This window comes from Saccopteryx bilineata, chromosome 4 (genome assembly GCF_036850765.1).
Source record: "Saccopteryx bilineata isolate mSacBil1 chromosome 4, mSacBil1_pri_phased_curated, whole genome shotgun sequence".
Lineage (NCBI taxonomy): Eukaryota > Metazoa > Chordata > Mammalia > Chiroptera > Emballonuridae > Saccopteryx > Saccopteryx bilineata.
In genome coordinates, this window is record NC_089493.1 from 256,477,100 (window position 1) to 256,488,679 (window position 11,580).

Consider the following 11,580-nt stretch of genomic DNA (forward strand, 5'->3'; position numbering starts at 1 on the left):
TTAACATGTTTAGCAGGAGAAAGGAGAGTAGAAAAAAAAGTTGGAAGACAGAGGAAAGTAGAAAAAAGAGAGAAGGCAGTTGAGAAGAAACACCATGCATAATGACACGAGATTTTCATGGTGTTTGGCGGTCGAGTCTTGCTAGAATATAAAATATAATCTGAGATGGAGCCAGTGCGCCAGGCCGGAAATGTTGATATTACCATCATAGCTCCTCAGATTTATGAACCACATGTGTTTTATATATGCTAAGAGTCTATATTTTATTACACTACACCTGCAGCCAGAGGGCTTACAATCTTATGCAATGCACTTTTCCTCTCAGCATCTAGCATAATGCTAGTAGATATTTGAGAAATACTTGTAGCTTGAGGATCATTAAGTAAACCTCACTGACAATTCTACTCATTTGTGCCAAACCTATCACCAGGGTTTTCACCAAGACAGGCAGATCAAGAAAAACTTGTAGGCATTGATAATTGCTGCTTAGACTTCACGGTGAAACAATGTTCAAAAGGCCCTATCACCTTCCTTATTTCTGGCCTTTAAAATTAACAAAGCATCCAGTTTGTTAAGATGACTTGTCTGCTTGAGGGATGCTTTATTGCCTTATCTGAAGTGCAAAGCTACTTCTTTAGGGAAGAAAATTTTACAGGAAATAATAATAACTTCCATATAGAAGCTTGATAGTTTTCCAAATGCTTTCACAATAGATAATGTTTTATCCTCATAGCAACTCTCTGAATTAGGCAAGGTTGCTACCATGATTTTTACTCCCTTTATGAACAATGTGGCTCAGAGAGGTCACACAACTGACAGACTGGAGCCAGGACAGCAACCGAGACCGTTGACTCTCTATTATCATCACTATGTGTTTTCTTTCACTATGTGGTGACAATAATTTTAAAATAGACAAATGCACCATAATTTTATTATTTAGGTAGAAAAGGGGCACTGAATTAGTTATAAGCCAATCCCATTTCTCTTAGTGTTCTGGTACACAGTTCTTACTGATCCCATCATTCCAAGTCTGGTCAAATCAACTCTTTTCATTGAGCCTCAATTTTCTCAGCTGATGTTGATAAAATACACAAACTAAGGTGGCTTTTTATCTTCAATACTCTTTAAAAATGAGGGACATCATTTTATATGAGAAGCGACTGCATTTTGGGGGGAAACATCGGGTCTCTTCAAAAATTAGAACTGTTAGGATCAAAGGATATGAAGATGCCTCCTTGTATTTGTGCCCTCCACCACCAGAAGCCTCTGACTGCCAACACGTCTGTCACAGACTGAATTGCAGTCAATAACCTGCTTAAACACCACCTTCACTGTACAGAAAAATGAGACTCGGGGGAGTTCTACTTTTTGGGAAATCCCCGACAGCTTTCTCACGATGCCAATGAAGGCTGTGAAGCAGGATGCTTGACTTTGCTGTTCTCTCTAGACAAGGCTGAGAGAGCCAGGCTTACAGCCCAACCCCGAACTTGGCCTCTCCGTGTCCTCGCTTGATCTCTCCAAGCTAGTGAGAGGTTTATACCTCCCTGTTTCAGTATTTACCACTGCTCCTTCTTTCCCCTTGTCTTCTCTGGGGAGGAGGCTGCGGAGACCCTGGGTGGCACACAAGGTGCGTTCTCCCCACCACATTCACTCTTGCCTCCATAGCAGAAGTGCCGCTGGGGACACAGGAGCAGAACAACCGCCCAGGCGGAGCCCAGGAAAAGCCAGAGACCTAGTGGCACCCAAAACCACTTGGGTCCCCTCACAGATCAGGGTTCCGCCCAAGGAGATGCAAGGACCTGATTGGCTTCTTGCCTCCTGCTTAGCTCCCCATTCGTGTCTTCTCCCCTGCCTCCCTTCTCACAGCTGTGACCCTGTCACTCAGGCCCCTTCCTTGCCCCTTCAGGCGAATAGATGATTCCATGTTTCTGTGTGTCTCCAACCTCAGCTACCCTCTGAGTGAGTATAGCTTTCCCATGCTTATCATCTCTCCAATTGTCCTCATAGACAGGTCCTGGATAAGAGGTATAGCTAAAAACAAACAATAAACAATCATGCTTCAGTAAATTTCTATTTCTCTTTATAGAAGCCTGTGATACCGCCCCATCTTATTATTTCCATGAAGATATTTTTCTGTGAGAAAAATTAGTCCCAGGGCACAGTGAATCCCTGGACCAAAAACAGACTTGGTACTGTCACAACCCGGCCCACTAGGGTTCCAGAAAAAACGTTTTCATCCCATTCCCTTGGCCTTCATCTTCTGTGGTCTCTGTCCTTATGTTCAGGTGTCCGGGGAGTATTTATTCTCTCTCCTCTCCCTTACAGATCCGTTATTATTTTGAACTTCTCCCGCCCTCTCCTTTAGGTTCTGCACTTAAGAGGTATAGATCAGCGGTTCTCAACCTGTGGGTCGTGACCCCGGCGGGGGTCGAACGACCAAAACACAGGGTTCGCCTAAGGGGGTCGACCCACAGGTTGAGAACCACTGGTGTAGATTGTTAGAGGCAGGCCTGCGCAGATCCTTGGTGACTTTCTATACAAGCCTGTATTTCTTCCAGTGACTGGTGGTTTGTGCTGGATATGCTTATCGATGTTTGTTTGTGTGTGGGAGGGGACTGCTATTATTTTTAAAGCAAAAAAAAATTTCTTTAGCACTGTGTAGCCCTTGCCAGAGGAAGTCACAATCTGGCTGCCTCTTTACCAGCAGAAACAAACTATCCTGCCATTCCTTGAGCCACGGCCAGAGCCAGCATGTGGCACTGGCCTGTGGCCAAGAGGCTCTGCTACTGGCAGGGAGGTAGTGACAGACTGAGGGGGACTCAGAATCCTCTCATCACACTTTCTCAGGGAACCGAGTCCAAATTCATTTCCCTGCTTCATACATTCCACCGTCATCAAAGCCAGCAAGCGGCACATAAAATGGGGATTTTTAAAATACACTTAAAACTACAGAGTTGTTTTCTCGCCATGAGGTTCAGTCGATTACAGAGGAGGCAAGGTGCTAGGAGCTTTCCTTGGGCAAAGAAATGTGTGGGTATGCCCTCCAGACTAAATGCTGGTAACCTGGCCTCCAGGTGGAGGTGAGGACAGAGAAAAGATTTAAGCGGGCTCTTTGCCAAATAGATATCTGGCTTGCCACGATCTTCTTTGAGTAGCATCTGCTTTCCTGAGAAGGTCCAGGATCCTAACGGACACCAGCCAGATGCGAGACAACCCCGTCAACCTGCCCGCAGCCCCTCCTCCTCAGCTGAGAACTGGAATGGTGAGTCCACCTGGCTGTGTGAAAACAAAGAGGTCCTTCTCTTGCCTGTAGCTTTATGGTTGGCGGCTCCGGAAAAGCCTGCCTTTGATCTTGAGCTTTGAAGGGATCAAACAAGCTGCTTTAATGGGTGGGAATGCGGCTCTACCTTTTGTCAGTAAACCATTTTCTCCTTCTCCTCCTGGGGCAGGTGCAATCAGAGCTGGAGTCTGCTTTCCAGGCCCTGAGCCAGATGTTCCTTCTCGCAACAAGTAGAACAAAGGAGTGAAAGTGAGATCAGGGCAGCAACTGACAAGGCCTTGTCCACAAATGAGCTCTGTGGGCTTGGGAGTTACTGCTACTTGATGTGTTCCTTCCTGAAACCTGCTTTCAGAATGCTGCGTTTTACAAAGGCCAGAAATCATCTGCTCTGGTGTTCACCGTGCTGATCGGGATGTCTTTGAGCTTTCAGGTTTTGTTTGGAAGAGGGCTCACCTTTAAGCAATGGGATTTGGGCTAACATCTTTTGATTTATGAGATATGTTTCCAACCCTCTGCAGCCTAGGATCCCAGACTCCTTCCGAATGCCAAAACAACCTTTAAATAACTACCTTCATTCCCTCAGCCTATGCTGCTACTATGAGAGCGAAACAGAAAAAGAAAAATTGGATCATGGTTTATTTCCTGAGGACTATTCCAGCATGACTCTAAGGACGTGCTGTTAAAATCTCCCATCAGAGAGAGAATTAAAACATTTCTCAAGCTCACCTGAAATAAGCAAATTCAGCACACTCTCTAATTCCTGGATAAGCTTAACACTGTTTCTGTATAAATATTTTCCAGAAATTGCCTTAGATACCCGTAGGGAAAAGATACTGGTAATTGTGCCTCCAAATGACTCCATAACTGTTCAAGCTAGCAGCTCAAGTTTTCCTGGTGATGCTTCTATTTTATTAAGCGCTCATTGGAACTGGATCTCCCAGGTATGTTCTGCAAATCCCTAGTCTCCGGAGATGCTTGCTGAAGAGAGCTCCACAGCCAAGGCGTTAGGGTAACCTTTGCTGCCAGTGATAAATTCTCGCTGAGCATTAAATTTAAAGTCTCTTAGAAGAAACTTGTTAAATATTATTTATCCCACATATCCCTGGATTATCTGACCATGGGACATGTTTTCCATATAATTATTAATATCCCATCAAACCAATTCTTGGGGGAACACACTATGAGATATTCACGCTTATAGGATAGAACTGGAGCACTTGCTTAACAGGTTTCCGGGCCCCTCCTGGGATCTGACTTGGGTAGATCTGGAGAGGGGCCCGGAACCCTCATTTTTAACAAGGACACCAGAATTCTTTTTTCCCCTGTCCCTCATACTTTATTGGTCATCTCTAGGCCTGTGTCAGGTTGAGGGGCTCCACGGATGGGTCACCATTCACCGCTCAGCCGGGAATATAAGAAGGCTTAGGCCTATCCCTTAAGGGTCACAGATATGGAATATGAAGGGGCCGATCTGACCTTTCTGGGGCAGCATGGGGTACTCAGGTGGGGGCCAAGAGCCCAGCCTTGGCGCCTGTCTGCCAACCTAGTTGTGCTGGGAGAACTCCTTGCTGTCACCTACATTGGGTCTGATTGTGTCACTGCCTGGCTTCCAGCAGGGACAAAAGCTCATCTGTGTACTGGAAGGCCTGGACCAGCCGAAGAGCCCCATCCACGGAGAACCACACAGGCACATCATTGGCGGCGATCTGGAGAAAGACACCCTTGCTACCAAATGACAAAAAGGCCCCTGTAGGCCATGCCCTCATCTTCCTTCCACACGCCACAATCATGGGACAAACTTCTGGTGACGTCAGCCAGCACGGGCACACTCAGGGGGCCCAAGCCTTCCTCCATCCCGGAGTGTGAATCCGAGCCAGGTGGGTGAACGGTGGGTCCGCAGAGGCCCGGCACCTTGTGGCGCAGCCTGCGGAGGTCCTCGGCACGCTCGCTGAAAGCAGTGCTCTGTGGGGCACACGAAAGTGAAGTGCAAAGGTAGACAAAGAGGGCCATGTGTTTCCCCTGAAGTCAAAAAGCTTCACCTTCCTGAAGGCACCCTCCACCACAGCAGTGGCCTGGGGCACAGGGTCCGCACAGACCGGGTGACGGGGTCCGCACAGACCAGCGGACCTGCGCTCTCGCATTCCCTGCACCCCACGCAGGGTTCTTATTGACAAGGTAAGTTTCAGAAACTCTGGCTTTCTGTATACCTACCCTCTTCACCCCCTCACACACACACACACACAAATGTGTGTGCCGGTTATGAAAGCACAACATAAAATATACAAACCCCTGAGATGATGTCTTCTTGGAATCAGAAGGCAGTGGTAATGTAGGCTGTGGCATTCTAAATCAAGTGGAAGCACACCAAGTCAGTCTACCTTCTTATCGCCAGAACCCTAAGAACAGTGAGCAGCACCTCAGGGTAGCGGAGGACAGGAGGGGGCGCAGGGGGCGGGTCAGTGCGCAGACACAGAACACGGCACTTGGGTTTGGGACCCCTGCTCTGCTGCCCCCGGCTTGCCAAGCCTCTCCTTCCTCTTCTGTAAAATCAGGAATGATTAATAAAAACAAAAAACAACAAAACAGTTTTTCCCAATATAAGGTATTAGGGAGGATTAAATTAGACAACATAGGGGAAGTGTTTAGTATGTTACAAGAGCTTGATAAATATTAACTATTGGTTTTTAAGCAAACATTTTAGGAGGCATGTGGAAAAGAGAGTGGAAAGGAGATGCCCTGGGATACACGGGAAATCCCCCCCAGTGGAAGGCTCTCCTGAGTAAGACACAAAATAGGACAAGATACGCTTGCTTTTCATCTTATCTGTGTTGCTAGAGGAAGCTCTCAGACTCCGGAAGTGGGAGCAGGTTAGCATTTCTGGAAACCTCACCCGGCACTCGGTGCTTTTAAACCTTCCAGGTTCAAGGCCACCAGTGCTGACCTCAGCTTCCTCAGGGAACAAATGCAAGGCAGGGAACAAAAAGGGTTACTGTCATGTTTCTAAACAAATAAGTACTGCCAAGGCCTGGTGCTGATATGAAATTATAATCAACGCATTCCTGGATTGGTAGTATTCATCATGTTGTTAGCATTGTAAATTTGTACCATTGTAGATAGGAGTCACACAGCTTGGGGCCCTGTACCTTCACCTATTGTTTTCCCTGTGTTATGATAAATTTCCAGCAACACTTGATTAAAACTGCCAATTTGTTGGGAATAAAGAGAATCTCTAGACACCACCAGGACTAATTACGTTGTCCTTGCCAAAGGGGTAGTCGAATAATTGCATGCGATTATTGCACAGGCATGGCGCTTTTCACGTCAGTAGCAAAGCAATGAAGATTGATTCCCGTTAATTAATCATTCAGAAATAGCCCCCTTGTATCATTCCCCAAATAGGAGGGAGCATGTTCCTACATCTTTCTTCCAAAAAGGCACCTGGATGCAATTGGTTCCCTGATGAGATAGCAAAATGTGTGTGCCTGTCCGAGATAGGAGGACCTCTCTGTAATTGATTGTAGATCCTATTCTCCCAGATCCTTTATCCCCAGCCCTGAACTCTCTTTATAATCTTAACAGCCGGGAGTACATTTACATAGCTTTCATTAATTGTAACTCTGGCTTCTCATTAGCAAGGGAGGCAACAACTCTTATCTGATCCAATCTAGACTTTATTTTGCATTTCTACTAACATGATATATTGGGCTTGAATATTCCTAGTGTTTGCTTTGAAGAACCAGAGTTTCCATAGGACCATATATTATTAGAAGGCATTGATATACACTATTATATATTATTTGCATTGTGAGTTTCTTGCTTTCTATAACAGTATCCAAGTTCACCCTTGTGTATGCTCTGAAAACACTGATGTCTACTTTTTCAACTCAACCCTTTAAATTTTAAGGGTACATTAAGTCAATATCTTAAAATGTTGCTTGGTTGTTTCTTGTGGGGGTTTTTTTTTTTCATATATTCTTGTCATTAACGTGACTCTCAGAAAGCCTTTGCTCTGGAAAAAGATTCAGTCAGCAATATATGTGGTGGATGGTCTTCTGCAAAAGAGTTGTGCTTGTTGCTTTGAAGTGATGCACGAAATAGGAGGATTGCCCTACTCTTGAACTGGGAAGCACAATTTTGAAAGAGGAAATGTCCAATTCTGGCACATCTCTTCTTCCCACACCCTGCTCTCACCAACTGTTCCTCTCTTTTCCATTTTCAGAAAATAGCATCTCAGTAGCTTTTTATATAATATCATTTTCAACTTCTTAAGTCACTGGAAGAACAGGGAGGTGTCCACCTTTGTATGTCATCTCCTCTATTTTTGCTCGGAACCTTTCCCTCCAAAGCTCCTTCTCCTTCTCACTCCCTCTCTGCACACTCCTCCCTGTAAAGCAAAGGTCTTCACCTGTCCTTCTTCAGGGCTTAGTCCATCAGCAGTCACAACAGATGAAAAGAAAACAGAGATGCAACATGTGGGGATGACATCAGGCTTTGTTCTGTGTGTACCTAGATGCTCGTCAACGTTATGCTTGTTTCTTTACATTTAAACATGCATTGTTTGAATAAACTTCAAAAGTTAATTGGCTGAGTATCTGCTTTTGTGGGGGTTTCCTTTTAAGTAAAATATAGAAACACAGAGCTTGGTGGTATCTCAAACAGCATCTGTTCCAACATGCTGAGAGGAGAAAACTGAGGTCTTAAAAGAAATGGTGGTCCTTTCTGTGAATGTTCAGCAGGGCATTATAAAAGGAGGGAAGGCAGAGGGAGGAGAAAGAATGATGCGTGACAGAAACAGCTTATGATAGATACGCCCTGAGGACTTAGGAGTTGACCTTCTACTGGAACTTCAATCCTGGCATTAATATTTAGCCCTTGAACCTCAGTTTTTTTGTACTAGACATACAAAAATGATGACATACTCCTATAGGGCTGTTGTTCAAACAAAAAACCATGGGCCCTGGCTGGTTGGCTCAGTGGTAGAGCGTCGGCCTGGTGTGCGGGAGTCCCAGGTTCGACTCCCGGCCAGGGCACACAGGAGAAGCGCCCATCTGCTTCTCCACCCCTCCTCCTTTCCTTCCTCTCTGTCTCTCTCTTCCCCTCCCGCAGCCGAGGCTCCATTGGAGCAAGGTTGGCCCGGGTGCTGAGGATGGCTCTGTGGCCTCTGCCTCAGGCGCTAGGATGGCTCTGGTTGTGGCAGAGTGACGCCCTGGATGGGCAGAGCATTGCCCCCTGGTGGGCATGCCAGGTGGATCCCGGTCGGGCGCATGCAGGACTCTGTCTGACTGCCTCCCCGTTTCCAGCTTCAGAAAAACACAAAAAGGAAAAAAAAAAAACCCATGCACATCAAGCAATAGATCCTACAGAGATTTTTATAAAAGGATTGTGAATGAGCCTGACCAGGCAGTGGCGCAGTGGATAGAGCGTCAGACTGGGATGCCAAGGACCCGAGTTCGAGACCCTGAGGTCACCAGCTTGAGCGCGGGCTCATCTGGTTTGAGCAAGGCTCACCAGTTTGAGCCCAAGGTCACTGGCTCGAGCAAGGGGTCACTCGGTCTGCTGTACCCCCCCCCCGTCCCGGTCAAGGCACATATGAGACATCAATCAATGAACAACTAAGGAACCGCAACGAAGAATTGATGATTCTCATCTCTCTCCCTTCCTGTCTGTCTGTCCCTATCTGTCCCTCTGACTCTTTCTGTCTCTGCCACCAAAAAAAAAAAAAAAAAAGACTGTGAATGTGACCATGGGAATACCAAAGTGCAATGTGTGACGCCATGTTTTCCAGGCCTCAGTGTTTTGGGTTTTGACAAGAACTGTAATTTATTAATTAAATGTTCTTCATTTTCCTCCTAGGAATTTAGTTTTACCTGGCATCAGTCAGGAATAAAATATTTTTTTCAAAAGGATATCCTGTGGCTCTCTAAGCTTCTTCCTCATCACTCCTCTTCCTCTCTCCTCCCACTATTAGATGCAGAGAACAGAGCTGGAGTGAGGAGACATATATAATATATTAATATATGTGACATGTATATATATAAAAAATGGGTAGCTGGGAACTGGCAAATATAAATCTGTGGCTCTGAGCTTCTAGTTAGATGGGTGGCTTACTGTGACAGTGCCCAAGGAACCCCTAGAAGGAAGCCTCTATTGACCTGCTCTATCTTGGTGAAACATGGTAGTGATATACAGAAGCTTCAGCTACAAAACCCAGCTTTTGAACTGTCGACCTTAGGTGACACTTAGGTCCACCAGCTGCCCTGTGAGACCACCCTACTCATGCTCACCATTGGCTAGGATTCTCCCCTCTATAGATGTTTGTTACTTGATACCATACATTAGTAATTCTCAAATTTTAAGCTGCATTATGCGAAAGCCCAGTTAAAATGTTAATGCTAATTCAGTAGCTCTGAGGTACAGCCAGGAATCTGCATTTTGGACAAACTTGAAGGAGATGCTGCGGCTGTGAGTTTGTGGACCATAATCAGAGTGGCAAAGGCGTATAGCACCGCCTCAACATCCAACGCAAATCTCAGTCTTGGAACAGTTTTAGCTAATTTGATCTCCAATCGTCTTAAAGGATTCACAAGAGTAAATACCCATTCTCATTTTAAACATGTAATCACTATATAATATATATCTTTGTAATACCAGTATTCTCTATTTTATGTTCTCATATCATCCATACTATTAACCACCAGGCAGTGGATGGGAGGGGTAGAGGGAGTTATGACCCACAAGACAATGAGAACTTTTCCCCAAACTCCTCTCTACCTCTCCAGCAATTTCTCCTGTCACATCACTGGTAAGGCTCCTCCCATCCCTGAGCTGGTGCCTTCTCACTGTTGCCCGATTGTATTCCAAGCAAAAAATAAAGACAATCTTTACAAGTGTAATGGGAGTAGAAAAAAAAAGGAGGGCAGCTGGATATGAGAATGCTAGTAAGTCAAACGCTATAGAAAACAAATTATTTTAATTCAGTTAATATATTCCTGAAACTCCTTGTAATAGTTTGCTCAGGCTACCATCACAAGTTTAGGGTAGACTAAACAACAGAAGTTTAGTTTCCCGCAGTTCTAGAAGCTAGAAGTCAGAGATCTCTGAGGCCTCTCCCCTTGGCATGTAGATGGTTATCTTTTTCTCGGGGTCCTTCCTTATGGCTATCTGTGTCCAAACTGTTTCTGAGGACACCAGTCATACTGGATTAAGGCCCACCCACATGACCTCATTTTATCTTAATTATTCTCTAAAGGCCTTATCTCCAAGTATACTCTCATTCTGAGGTCCTGAAGGTTAGGACTTCAACATATATATTTTGAAGGGACACAATTCAGCTCATAAAACTACTGTTTTAGCCCTCACTGGTTCTACACCCAATGCATTATCCCTATCCAGTAACCTTTGTAGGGGAGCAGGCTGCTGTCACCCCAAAATATGTCTCTTTGGAGTGAGGGTTATTTCAGGCTGATTATTTTTAAGAAATGAACGACTCAGAAAGGGCTTTTTGCCTCCCCTTAAGGGCCTCAGTTAGACAGGGAACTTGACCCAGGAGGGAGCTATCACCAGAGGTAACTACAAAGAATATGAGATGGTTGTAGTGAACTGGTTGTTCCAAATCTTCTCTCTGTCCTTTTTTCCCTCCAACGCACAGCAAACATTTGTTCACCACAAACTTGTCTGTAGATTGTGTTCCTCCTTTTGTAGTCCCAGACCTCTGCCTCCTTCTCCTCAGCTCTGGATGGCATATAAGCCTCAACTGTACGATTGCCTTTGAGTCTCACATTCTTTTTTTTTTTTAATTTTTATTTATTTATTTATTTTTTTACAGAGACAGAGAGTGAGTCAGAGAGAGGGATAGACAGGGACAGACAGATAGGAACGGAGAGAGATGAGAAGCATCAATCATTAGTTTTTCATTGCACGTTGCAACACCTTAGTTGTTCATTGATTGCTTTCTCATATGTGCCTTGACCGCGGGCCTTCAGCAGACCGAGTAACCCCTTGCTGGAGCCAGCGACCTTGGGTTCAAGCTGGTGGGCCTTTTGCTCAAACCAGATGAGCCCACGCTCAAGCTGGTGACCTCAGGGTCTTAAACCTGGGTCTTCCGCATCCCAGTCCGACGCTCTATCCACTCCGCCACCGCCTGGTCAGGCAAGTCTCACATTCTTATGGAGTGCCTCCTCTCGTACATATGAAATTAAACTTCTTTTTCTCCTGCTACTCGGCCTCGTGTCAATTTAATTCTTAGACCAGCCAGAAGAATGAAGAGGGATAGAGAGAAATTTTTCCTGAATAACTCAATA

General features: G+C 45.3%; 1 pseudogene; it reads right to left on the reverse strand.

The window, feature by feature from the left end:
- Positions 1–4,823: 4,823 nt before the first annotated feature.
- On the reverse strand, positions 4,824–5,421 carry LOC136335683 (peroxiredoxin-2 pseudogene; annotated as a pseudogene).
- Positions 5,422–11,580: the final 6,159 nt, after the last annotated feature.